Raw genomic sequence first — 13584 nt, 5'->3', positions numbered from 1 at the left:
TGGCACCACACCTCCCTTACAGACCATGTTCAGAATGTAAGGCTGGAGTTCTGCATGCTATTTAACATCTACATGAAATCATTGATAGTTCATTCATAGTTTTGGAGGAGGATTTCAGCTGTATTGCTCCTTACTACCCAACATTTATTTATTTATTTAGCAGATTTATATGGCCGCTCATCTAACTAATAAACAGAGGATACAAACACAATGCAGAATCAAAATCAGTTAAAGGAACCAAGTTAACCCCCATGTACAAAACTCCGTACCCGTATAACAAACATATACAGAGTCCACTGGAGATAGGTGGCCAATAAATTTAAATGAATGAATGAATGAACAAACAAACTGGTCTCCATCCTGGCCCCAGTGCTTGGAAGAAAAGCCAGGTCTTCACAGCATTCTGGAAGGCCTGCAGGGTTGGGCCCATCCAAAGCTCCAAGGGAAAGCTATTCCATAAAACAGGTACCATGGTAGAGAAGGCATGCCTTCTAGGTCCCACCAAGTGACACAGCTTTACTAAGGGGAGCCAAAGTATGCCTACCCGGCCATATCTGATAAGCTAGGCAGAGACCATCAGGGATAGACTACTGCTTACCTGTGACGATGCTGGAGTGCATGAAAGTCTAGCTTGAATTTGATCCAGAAGAGATACTGCTGGTAATCTAGGAAACTAGATTCAAGAATTCAGTTTCAACCTATGTTGAATGGGGTTGCACTCCCCATGATGGAGCAGATCACAGTATGGCTGGGATCCTCAGATATCATTGGATTGGCAGGTAGCAGAGGTGATGAAAAGTACTTTTGCTTAATTATACTTGGTGCACTAATTGGGACCCTTCTTGTGTTGGTTGAATTAAGAAAAATCCATCTACATCTTGGTTATGCCCCGTCTTGACAACTGCAATGCAGTCTCTAGTGCAAGGTACAGGGAAGATATGATGCCTGTTTTGAATAACCTGATCTGGCTGCTAACTGCACTCCTGGCATAATTTAAGGTGTTGGCATTGACTTTTAAAACCCTAAACAATTTAAGGGCTGGCTATTTAAGGGAATGCCTCTCCCATTATCTACCTGCTAAGGTGTCAGGAGAGGCCCTTTCGGAGATGTCCCTGATGTTAGAAGGCCCTCCTTCTGGCACACAGAAGAGGAACTTCTCTACAGTGCTCCCAGACCTGAAGGGTGTCTGCAGGGCGTGGTCAAAAAAAGTCAAGATGGTGGGAATGATGACGCAAGGCTCATAAAAAAAACAGGCAGAGTTTTAGTCACACTGTTGTGGCTGCCAACATGTCTTTCATGACCTTCCCCAGTAAACACGCTGCAGGCGTGGGAAGGTATTACCTTGGGGGTGAGTGGGAGGGTGGGAGGAATCACTTCTCTTGTCTTTTAGAAAACCTGTAAAGATGCATCTCTTTCCCCAGGCTTTTAATTGTTAATTGATTTTTGTTTCAGTGTTAGTGTTTCTATTTTTAAAACTTCTTATATACTGTTTTTATTTTTTTAAATTTTTGTTAGCTACCTTGAGTACTCACCAGAGTGTTTGTTAGTTAGTCAATATGTAAGTAACTAAAGCTTTGGAGTTCAGCCTCTTTCTTCACATTTGGCCTTTCATCAAATCATGCAGCTGGCAAATCTGTGGGAACTGAATTGGGCTTCTTTTAAAAAAAAAAATTGCTGAATCAGTATTAGAAACCTATGCTTGGATGTTAAAGCAGCTGTTAATGGACAGTAGATTAGCTGTTGACTGTATGTCATTAATGATGAACAAAATGATATCTTGATGACATTTTTACCATCTTTTATAACTCATTTTGTTTCTTTTATGGATAATCCATGCAAAGGTCAAGTATTCAATCAACGCTAGCTCTAAAATGTTGGAAGACTTGTCTTTATATACTTCATCATTTTAGAAAGATTTATATGAAAAAAAATCAGTTATTAAAATTCAGTTAGGAAAGTAAAAGGAAAATAAATAATAAACAGACTACAGTAACAACAATGCAGTAAGTCAATATGAACAGGTGTATTAGCCTGTAGCCTGTACCCTGAAAGACCATGTGAGAACCTCTTGACCATGTGTGAGGTCTGATTATCAAGTATTGCTTAAATGCATATGCAGTTGTGTGGTTTTCTGCAGACACAAACAATGTCTTCAAAAGTAGCAGTGCGTAATTATAAATAGCTTGGATGTAGTGAAGCTAATCAGAAATGTCAGAGCTATTTGTCAATGATTTTCTTCAGGTTTGTAAAAGAGACTTATTTTTTTATAGCTATGGAATACACCCTAAGAATGGTGGATACATTCTAAAGATGTTTCAATTAGTTTTTGAGAGAATGCCAAGTGTGCTATGCACTTGCAATTTCTCCCACTGTAGAGATATTTCTATGCTAGATCAGCCAAATGGGTTTTTTTGATATTTCTTTTGTTGAAATCATTTCTACTTTTTGAGAGTCATCTAAGGCCTTGTAGACTTTATCTCCTAAAACCATGTTTGCATGTTTATCATGCTGAAGTTTGCATGTCATAAGGTATGAATGCAGCAGGAAAATAAAGCTTAATTTCACAGATAGGATAATTTTCAGAAAGCTACTGAATTTATAGAGCTATGAAAACACATCTGCCTTAATCATCTTTTTGCTAGCTTTCTGTTTTTTTCTTTATCTCTTCTGTTTCTTTGTCCTTTGCTCTCCTAAGGTTAAATGTCTACATCCTTTTGGGGACCCTCAAATAATGTACACCAAAGCTTGAAGCATTAAACCTTCAGTGGTATTTTATTCAGTGATATTTTCAGTGGTATATCAAAGCATATAGCTAAAGTATCCCCTGCTGATTTTTCTGCCAGGGTTCTTGGGTTATATACAAGAACTGAACTGGATTAGTCTTCAAATAAGATCTTCAGGAATACTATCAAGAAAGAGATCCAAGAATAACACTTCATATATTTATGTTGAAACATTCCTGATGTCAGTATGATCAGAAATGTTCTCTGGCTGTACTGTTCATAGAAGAAATATACCTGTTTGGGGGGAAAATAGTGATTAGCAGGAGAGGTGGAAAAAGCCAGTGTGCTAAAAATTCAGATCCAACTTGCACTTCATTCTTTATCTAATATCACTGCTATGAAGCTGTTTAAGCGTGCCAGCAAAAAGCCTAACTGCATGTAAATAAATCAAGTTCATTGATTCAAGAAATGATGCAGATCTACAGAAACAGCTAGTGAGAAATGTATTCTCAATGATTCGAGGACTATCTCTAAGGGTAGTAGATTACAATTTGTATTTGTATATGAGACATCCAACCGGTTGCACACTGAAATGTGGATGAAGACATACATGGTTTCCTGAATTTACAATTCCGATAAGAATGTATATAAGTTTGGGTGAGGGTCTTGGCAATATATAAAATGTATGTAAAATGTCATATTGTTTCTCCACAGCCTCAGGCATCCAAGCAGATCTTACCCTCCCAATGAGTATATGTACAGATCAATGAACTGCAAATCCCATAAGCTAATTACATGTATTTGTAAGGGCAATTACTTAATTGTGCACATCATGGCTTAAATTGTAGGCATTTTTTGTCCACACAATTAGAGAACAAAATCATCTAAAATCAGTCCTTAAGTTCTTGAACAAAGGCCATAAAGTAAGTCTATGCCAAAAGTCATTGGGGCTGAAGCCTTCCTCGCACGGCATTTATTGACCCAATTGATTATCCTGCACTGTCTTGTTTGCAGTGTATTAGACATTTATTCTTCTGCCTGTTACCATATTGTTAATGCCAACTTCAGGTATCTTTTTGCCTATAATTGTATTGTTCCTTTGACTTAGTGATTTGAATCATGGGCCAAAGGCATGATAGCCATCTTAAGAACCGTTTGTTTCCCATTCCCATTACAGTTAAGTTGGGCAGTTAAAGAACTGGTTTGAGCTGTACAATTTTGCAATGTTTCTTCTGCAGCTTTTTCCCTCTCCCCATTGGGTGTCCTGCTCAGTGACATTAATTGCCAAACGCTCTCTGGAACAATTCCATTTTGACTGTCCTTCTAAAGACCATCCACATTTCTGTTGGTAAGATATTCCATATGGATGAAGCGTATAGCATATACTCAGAAGCATTGTTTCCTTGTTCCTCTTTCCTGAAACATACATGGGGTGGGGGAACTCTTAACATCCCTAACTGAAAAGCATGCAATAGATGGCTTGATTCAGAGCACATGGCCCTACAGGTACCCAGGTGTCAAGCCATGTAGGGCTTTCAAGGTTACAACCAGTATTTTGATTTGTATTCAGAAACCTGTGGACAGCCAATACAGCATCTACAATACTAGTATAATGTTAACCCAGTGGCTTTCACCTGTCATTGCATTCTGTACCAATTGCAGGTTTTGCATATTCTCCAAAGGTTTAGAATTTTAAATATTCCAAAGAGCTTTCTTCATCCTTCCAAGTAGCACACTTGACTTTCAGAAACCCCACTCAGGGTCACAGAGTTATTTATGGTTACAGAATTATCATTCACTATGTTTGCTTTGCAAAATCTTCCTCTGTTTAGGGCTGATTCCCAATAAACTGGTAACTTCAACAGGACCCTTTTATCCACTCCTAAGTGAATGAGTAACATTAGTGAAGAAGAGTAAGATATAGTTTATAAATGTGTTAAACTGATATGGAGTATTTTGAAAACCAACTTTGAGTCTCTCTTAAAGTGTATGTTTGGGAATAGCACGAAGACATTGAAAAAAAATGCGGTGACACAGTAATTGTTATGTTGGGTTTGGAAGCTCCAGTTCAGTTTTCTGCTCAACCAACTTAGGTCACATTTCTTACATGTTAGCAACTTTTTCTCTTTTTCCAGTATGTGCACTCAATTACAGGGGCTAGGAGATATGTGTGAACTTGTCTTCCTTAATTTAGTAGATAGAATCATAATCATAATAATTTCATTAAATTTATATGCTGCCTGACTCCCACTGACTCTAGACGGTTTACAAATTGTTCAAAACATTCGAAACAAGAAAAACAAAATGAAAATGTCCATAGCAGCAGCAGAAATAAAACATTCAGAGTGAAGAATATAATCATAAATTGTCCACAGTAAACACACCCATGACAAAGCATCTACAATAAAATCTAACATTAAAGCATCCACAGTAAATGAATAAAGGCATCCACAATAACTTAATTCATCATTTTCATCATCATCATCACTACCATCTCAGCCTCTGTCAAATCCATTCTAACATTTCCATCCAATATGACCACCCGCTCAGTCTTCTTTGTTTTCCAAACAGCTTTCACTGCAGGAGCTACTCTCATGCCTAAAGGAAGACTGTCCAGTAAATGTGGTACCTTTACCAGGAAATACTGATCCTCTCTCTCTGTGCCAAAGCAGTTGTTCCTAGCTCTGTTAAAATTTCCCCATACAATTTAGATTCTGTACAGGGTGATCCATTCTTGTACAGAATCCATAGAACAGAGTAACATAAATTATATTATGATGATGGTTGATTGCACAGTCAGCCAGATGTTTAGACTGGATTTGGCATTTTTATCCACCTATCAAGTCCTTCCCAAGGACCTGGAATAGGCAGATGTGGTTGTTTGATGGTGTTAAAGGTAACATCGCAGGATGGAAGCTGTTCCAAGTAAAGCTGCCTTTTGAAATGGACTGATGGTGATTTTGTCAATGCCAATGGTCCTCAAGGGGTGCTCCAGATGTTTTGGGATTGCACCCAAGAAACCTATAACTATTGGTACTATCTTTGCTTTCTTTTGCCGTAGTCATTCTACTTCTATTAGTAGGTCTTTATCTTTTGTGATTTTCTCCAGTTCTTTCTCTTCTCTTCTGCTGTCTCCAGGTATTGTAATGCCCACTATCCAGACTTTTTTGTCTTTCTTATCAACAATTGATAAGTCTGGGGTGTTGTGTGGCAGGTGCTTGTCTGTTTGAATTCTAAAGTCCCAGAGCACTTTAGCTTCTTCATTTTCTATTGCTTTGTTTTGTGGTCCCACCAGTATTATTATTGTTATTGTTATTGTTGTTGTTGTTGTTGTTGTTATTGTTATTCTACAGTTAGATGATGATGATGATGATGATGAAGAATCTACAATTAGATTCACAGTCAAAGACTGGTGAAAACTTAATAATTCAAGTCCTAACCAAGGACCTAAAAACTATTAAGATAGCGTCTGAGGATATAGGCAGTTTCAAGCAGGGTATTTTTTTGTAAAATTAGGGTGTTCAGGTGAGGTAAATTCAAAATTTTCAAATATCAAGGGAGTCCTTTAGGTATTGCTTCAAGGGCTCCAGTCATGATTGGTATAACAGCGGATTTCTTTTTCCACAAGTGTTCAACTTCAATCTGCAAGTCCCGGTATTTCATAATTTTTTCAGATTGTTTTTCCTCAATCCTAGCATCACCCGATATAGCAGCATCAATGAACCAGGCTTTCTTCTTTTCAAAGACTGTTATATCAGGTGTGTTATGAACAAGATGCCTGTCTGTTTGGATTGTAAAGTCCCATGAGATCTTAGCCCGCTCATTTTCCAAAACCTTATCAACTTGATGGTCCCAGCAGTTCTTGCTACATTCATATCCAAACCTCTGGCAAAGTTTCCAATGAATAATTTTAGCAACTCAGTCATGATGCTGCTTGTAGTCAGTTTGTGAAATTTTGCTGCAGCCACTGATCAAATGGTCAACGGTTTCATCCTTTTCACTACAAAAGCGACATTTACTGTTGTTTGTTACATGATGAATTTTCACTTTCATGCAATTAGTCGGCAAAGCTTGTTCTTGAGCCGCTAAAATAAAGCGTTCAGTTTCTTTCTTTAACATTCCTGATCTTAACCATCTCCATGTGGGGTTTTTATCAGCTTTTCCTTCTATATCCTTCAAATATTGACCATGCATTGGCTTGTTCTTCTAATTAACAAATTGGTTTCCGATTGTTTCTTTTCTATACTCAGCCTTCACCTTTGTTGTTTTCAGAAGCTTTCCTTGATTGACCTCCTTCAATAAGGATTCTTTGCTTTTCTTAATATAGTCATTCAAGTCATGTTTTTCTTCTTCCACAGTTTGTTTCACCTATAGGAGTCCCTTCCACTCTTGGCAAATACAGCCGATCAATATCACTTTTTCGGTGTAAAGCATAGTATATTGTCATTAATTTTCTTGTTTTCTGATCCAAGTTATCAAGTTCCATCTGGGTCCAGTCAACTATTCCTGCTGTATATCAGGGACTGCCCAGGTATGCATTGCTTTAATGATGTTTCTACCATGTAGCTTCAATTTCAAAAAATTTTGAACTCATTTAATATATTTGGCAAAACTGCTTTCTTTGACTTGGTTCTGTAATAAATTGGAAGCTTCCAAAACTCTCAAATATTTGTAGCCTTCTTCTGGTGCTACTGCCTTTATCAAATCTTCGTTGTCAAGCTGTATTCCATCATCTTCAACAATTTTGCCTGCCTTTATGGCTATAGATGCACACTTGTCAATGCCAAATTGCATTCCAATATTGTTGCTGAATTTTTTTTGTGCTTTTTAGTAAGAAATCCAGTTCAGCCTTCATTTTTCCAAATAGTTTTAAGTCATCCATATAGAGTAAATGCGAATTTTTACTCCTTTTTTAGCCAATTCAGATCGACAGTTTGTCTTGTTCAAAATTGTTGTAAATGGGACCATTGATAGTATAAAGAGTAAAGGTGATAATGAGTCACCTTGAAGAATTCCACATTTAATTTCAACTTTTTCAAACTCTTCCACATTAGCCATCAGTTTGAAGTATTCATAAATTGCTGAATGTTTCTGCTGATTCCAAAAATGTTGAGACATTTCTCAATCCAGCTCTGAGGAATAGAATCAAATGTCTTTTTATAGTCTATCCAAGCCATAAACAAATATGTTCTTCTTTTTTTTTAATTCTTCAAAACCAACATGTCAATCAATAACTGATCCTTCATTCCCCTTGAGTTTTTACAGCACCCTTTTTGTTCTACAGGGAGTAAATCATTCCTTTTCAGATAGCTATAAATTTAATTTGCAATTATGCCTATAAGTAGCTTATATGTTGTTGGCAAACAGCTTATGAGTCTGTAGTTTCCAGGCTCATTTCCCTTATCCTTGTCCTTCTGAATGAGGAATGTCCTTCCAGTTGTTAACCATTCTTCATTTTCTGGTGCTTCCAAAACTATTCATCTGGTCTGCCAATCTCAAGTGTAGACTTGTCAGTGATTTTAGCCAGAATCCATGGAGTTCACCTGGTCCAGGAGCACTCCAGTTTTTGCCTTCTTTGATTGTTTTGGTACCATTTCCTGACTTATCCTAAAGTCTTCCATGCTGGATACTTTCACTGCATTTTCAACTTGCTTGATCTACATTGCATTCCTATTGTGACTCCTGTTGTTTTCCCACAGACTTGTCCAAAATGTTAGGGCCTTTTCTTTGTCAGGCTTTTCATTATTTGTGGTTGATTCTTTCCCATTTTCATGGGTTTTGTAGAATTGATGCTGATTTGCTCTAAACTGTGAATTCTGCTGGAATTGATTATTCAATTGTCATATCGCTTGCATATCTTCTCTGCAATAGCCACGACTCTTTGTTTCAATTGTTCTACAATTTCTACAATTCCTTTGCTCTCCAAGTTGTACTTCATGCACAGGCTAGTTTTGATTTTCTTACTCTTCAGATTTCCTTGTCTCAGATTGTTCAGATTTATGTCAATTTTCTTTATCTTCAATTCCAAGTGAATTTTCCATTTAGGTTTTCCCTTCTTAAAGGCTTCATTCCTTTGTGTTTAAATCCCAATTCTTCAATAGTTACATACCCTGTGGCATACGTCAGCTGGTTCATTTGGGTCAATGTTTCAACTGGAATAATTTTGACAGCTTCATTAATATTCTTCACTATTTTAGCAAAAGCCTTCTTGTTAATTTGATTCAATTTTGGCAAACGTATTCTTTCGGTTTCTTTCATTTGGTTCTTGATTTTACCAACTAGTTCTTCATTAACCAATACTGCTCACAGTTCTTTAGCACCTTCAGTTTCTTCTCCTTGTTGTTCTTCATTAACATCAATAGTCTTTCCACTTTCTACTGTTTGTTACTCACTCTGCAAATTGGTATTATTGTTGGTCATTCTGGATAAACCTGCATTTTGAGTTGCTTGTTTTTCAATTGCTTCCAATTCAGCATTGGTAAAGAACTTGTATTTCAAAATTAACACCTTTGGTCCATAAATCTCTGCTCATTAACCTCTAAATCTGGCCGTCTTTCTTTCTAAAGCTGGTACATTTATTTTTGAAATCCACATTTTGATGGTTCCAACTGGTAGAAACATTCCATAATTGAGAAGTTTTCTTCCTTTGACCAAATTCTTCATTTTTGATTGCTGCCCAGTAGCCTTTCAGCTTCATGTGCTGGTTGCCTAGGAGAGGGAGTTGAGCCCTGTAGCACATTTTTTTATGAATTCCCAGGAGTCATAGCATCCAACACGACTCTTCTTAATCCAGGCGACAGTTGATCTAGCATGAAATTCGAATTGCGTATTCTCACCATATTGGATGGGGGTTTTTGGAACAGATTTAGTCCAACTCTTCAGCTAAGACCTGTCTGGTATGGTTGCACCTGTTCAGCATAACCCTTAGCATCACTAGAGCATGCAGGCCCCTCCACCATGACAAGGTACTGTTCCTTTGGAGGGGTATTATTATTATTATTATTATTATTATTATTATTATTATTATTATTATTTTCTTCTCCATAACAATTGAGATAAAGCCACAGATGGATGTGCCATACCAAATCAGTGGAACTGTATTTCTTAGTACGTTTGCCTTGCATTGAAGGACCTTCACTGGAAAGCAACAAATATGAGTTTGTACCAGTGTTTTGTTTCTCATAAATGATCCATTATTTGAAAATAGGCAAATATGGGTTGCAATTTCATTTCTCTTACATATTGTTGAATTTCTGGATCTTATGAATGCATAAGATTGCTTATTTTAAACAAAACAAATAAACAGGGCTACATGTTTAATGGAGAAACTATAATTTCTCTAAGCCCTCTCTCTTCTGAGATCTCTAGTTTTCTGATCTCATAAGAAAGTAGATAATACATTTTTTGTTAAAAGTGAAGGAGCAATTGCTATCCTCTATGATTCTTAACCTTGGACATATGACGTAAAGCCTATGCTAATTAGGGAAACTCAATAATTCATCTTTGAGTCTATAAAGGTGTTTTTTTTCCCAACCTAACCAGATGTAAATGTCTCATACCCAACTAGTGACTTCAGAAAAAGGTTTTCTTTTAAATGTGTTTATTTTATGCTCAGCAGACTATGCTCCTTAAGACAATGGAACCCTTGGATATCTTGAGCATTATATAAACAGGCAGGATATGCATCTAATTAATAAATAAATAAGATAATTATAAAAGAAGATCTCAGTTTATTCCAGGGCTTCAGTTGCGTGACCAGGAACTCGCTAATTTATTTCAATACTAGGAGATATTCTGCATGCAGAATAAACTAATTTGCCTTGTGCAGAGTTCCATCTACATTTTCTGCCCCAGCTCAGTTTTTCATTACAGGTTTACTCTGAGGGATAATTATACAATTATCTATCAGTTTTATGTTTTAGAACTGGGACCATATAAACCTCTCTGCTGCACTTCACCCAGAACTGTTTTAGGATATGCCTAGAATGTTGAAGTTTATCATTTGAATTAAAGTAGGTGATATATTTCCCCTATGGTTTTCTGACAAAAGGCAAAATAGAAAGACTATTTTTTTTTTCTGTATAAAAGAGTGATCTTTTTAGTCATGCTTGGCTGCCTTTTCAGGAATGTTTCCATTTATAATGAGATACTCTTGCACTCATTTGAACTAGAAAGTTTTATTAAATTGCTTCCTTTTTACATTAAGTAACTGAATGTAATGGCTAAAATTTAGGTAGTTTAACATATAATATTACGGATAGGCCCTTGTTTCTTTTTTTAAAGGTGAATTAGCACATTTAAGATGAATAACTATGCTAGTTTGTTGCAACAATAAGAAAGACTTTTAAATTTATTTTGACAACAGCACTCATGAACTTGGATGCATTTTGCCAGATGCCTCTGGCAAAGTATATTGGATATATGTCTAGTCTACAAAAGCTTGAGCTGTAATATATCCTTCATTATTAGTTTCATATGAGTTGTTAAAATTAACAGACACTTAAAATGGAAATGCACTTAGCATATTCTCAAGATACGCTTACTGGAGACTGATACTTGATAATGTGTCATATTAATTTAAGTGTTATCTGTTGCTTAGAAGTTATATGATAGGGGATATGTTTGCTCTACAAATCTTGGTCAATATCTGAGTTTCGTGAAGGAAGTGTGACTAGATGATGGTGGGAAAAAAGAAATTTGAGAATTCTTTCCAAGAGGTCTTCTCCTTCTTTATGCAGAACAGACGTTGGTTTGCTAGAAGATAGGCAGGAAATGCAGCGGATTGCTACAGCTTTCATAATTGCAAGCTGCCTGAAATGATTTTAGAAAGGGGGGGGGGGAAATACTAATGGAGGGAAAATAGAACTAATCAATCCATATTGTTTGAAAATGTCTTGTAACTATATTTATGGATAGAATGTTGAGATGTTACAGCTTAGTCACATTAACAGCATTAATAATTTGTTTTATGAGTAATATTTTTTTATTAGGAAAAGCTTTATTTTTATACGTCCTTTTGATTTTACATACATGAAGTATCCATTAAGAAATATTCTGAATTTTTTATTTTTTCCACATTGAAACAATTTAGTTTTTAATTCTTCGTGACAAATGTGTAGAAATGTTACCACCTTCTAAAACCAGAACTAAAATTCCTTTAACTCTCAAAGTCTGGTTAAAAAAAAGATTCAGTGCGAAAGACAGTCCCAAGTCTACACACATACAGTCCCTTATTAATCTATGCAAAACTTCAAATGACAGAATTATTTGTGATAAATTCACACATTTGTTTGTGCATGATGTCATTAGTTTAGAGCAACTGATACTTATTTTGTTTCCAAAACTATGATTACGACTGCCCCAACGTACCTTTTCTTTCGGGCTATATTTTTTTTTCCATACAAGGTTTATTTTTGCCCAAGGCAGTCATCTGGGAAAAAAAAAAAGTTATGCTTGCTAAAAGGTAATTATACTTTTCTCCCCCAAGAACCAACCCTCCTAGCAGCAAACAAGAAAAAAGAAAAAAGAATAGTGTTTTCATGGCCTGTGCTTATTATTATTCTGAGAATGTACTAATTTGTTACATCCAAGATGACGGTTACTTTGGTTTGTGAAAGGGGCAATATGCCAACCACTACCGTTAAGGAAAAGGGCTCTTTTTATTAAAAGTGGTGGAACAGAAAATAGCCTGCTGTCTATGTGGGTATGAAATGGCAAATTGCCAATTGGGTTATCTGAGTGTCAGGTTTTCTGTTTGGGGTTAAGAATGAATCTAAAATACTCATTTCACTAGATTTTTGCAATTCTTGCCTTTGGCATGAAGTTTAGAAAATGTCTACGGTACTTACACGGAGCCCAGAAGACCAAAATACAAGTATGGAAACGTGTTTTAGAAGGGAGAACGAGGGAACCGGTTTAGCGATATTACAATGATTTGGTTTTGCTTTCTCCTGGCCCACTAAAAATTTGAATGAGAATGAGGTATGATTCTATACCTCAAGTCTGTTCAAACCAGGGTGGTCTGATCACTTTGTTTTACACGCATGGCATTGCTTAAGGTCATTCGTTGTAAATCTTAATATAAAAAGACTGAAAATATATTCAGCACTTTGTACCTACCAAATACATATTTAAAAGCCTCTGTGAAAAGTTGGGACCTACATGGCAGATTCTGAGGCACTGAATGGTCAATTTATTCATGTAGATTTAGCTATGTCTAAATAGTACATGGAAATGGATTGTTACAATCCTTTGATGAAATCTCTGTCTTGTTATAATCCCAGTTAATCAATTTTCTAATTTTACAGCTTAGTATTCTGTCTTTCAGCACTAATATTGTAACGAGCTGCATCATTTTCTGACAGCATACTAAAATAAAGAATAATTTTGACTGCTATTTTGCTTCCCTTTGTTTTGTGGGCTGGAGTCTGGCAAACGAGAATCAAATTGGAAAGAATCTTTTGTTTCGTCTTCATGATTTATGTTGGAGCAGACCTCACTTTCTAAAATGTTTTCTGCTTCCTAGCATTAGATCCCTTTATAGACACATGCATAACAAGAACTTATTTGGGGTGAAATCCCATATTAAAAATGAAATGTGTTACATAGGAATTTTCTTAGCTAATTTAATCAAAATATATCCATTCTGAAATTGTATTTACAAATTTAACCAATTTTTATAATACAGGTTTTTATTGTCTCTATGTGTTGTTATGGTTTGCAATACATATTCACATGTGAAATAAGCATTCATTTGAATATATACTATATTTAGACAGAACGGTATTTCCTCATGGTTCGACTTTTGTTGTACATATCCATTTTTGCCAAAACGTTAGGATTTTTTTCCCCTCTCTAAAAG

At 36.1% G+C, this 13584-nt stretch overlaps 1 pseudogene; it reads right to left on the bottom strand.

Annotated features, from left to right (window-relative positions):
• Positions 1-5613: 5613 nt before the first annotated feature.
• Positions 5614-7182, bottom strand: LOC148213535 (uncharacterized; annotated as a pseudogene).
• Between the last annotated feature and the right edge of the window lie 6402 nt (positions 7183-13584).

The sequence above is a fragment of the Python bivittatus genome, unplaced genomic scaffold (assembly GCF_059951505.1).
Source record: "Python bivittatus isolate LINGU-HERP-01145 unplaced genomic scaffold, Pbiv_v1 ctg000980_np1212, whole genome shotgun sequence".
Taxonomy (NCBI): Eukaryota; Metazoa; Chordata; class Lepidosauria; order Squamata; family Pythonidae; genus Python; species Python bivittatus.
The sequence above is the reverse complement of the archived record's forward strand: the minus strand, read 5'-3'. Positions and strand labels throughout refer to the sequence as shown.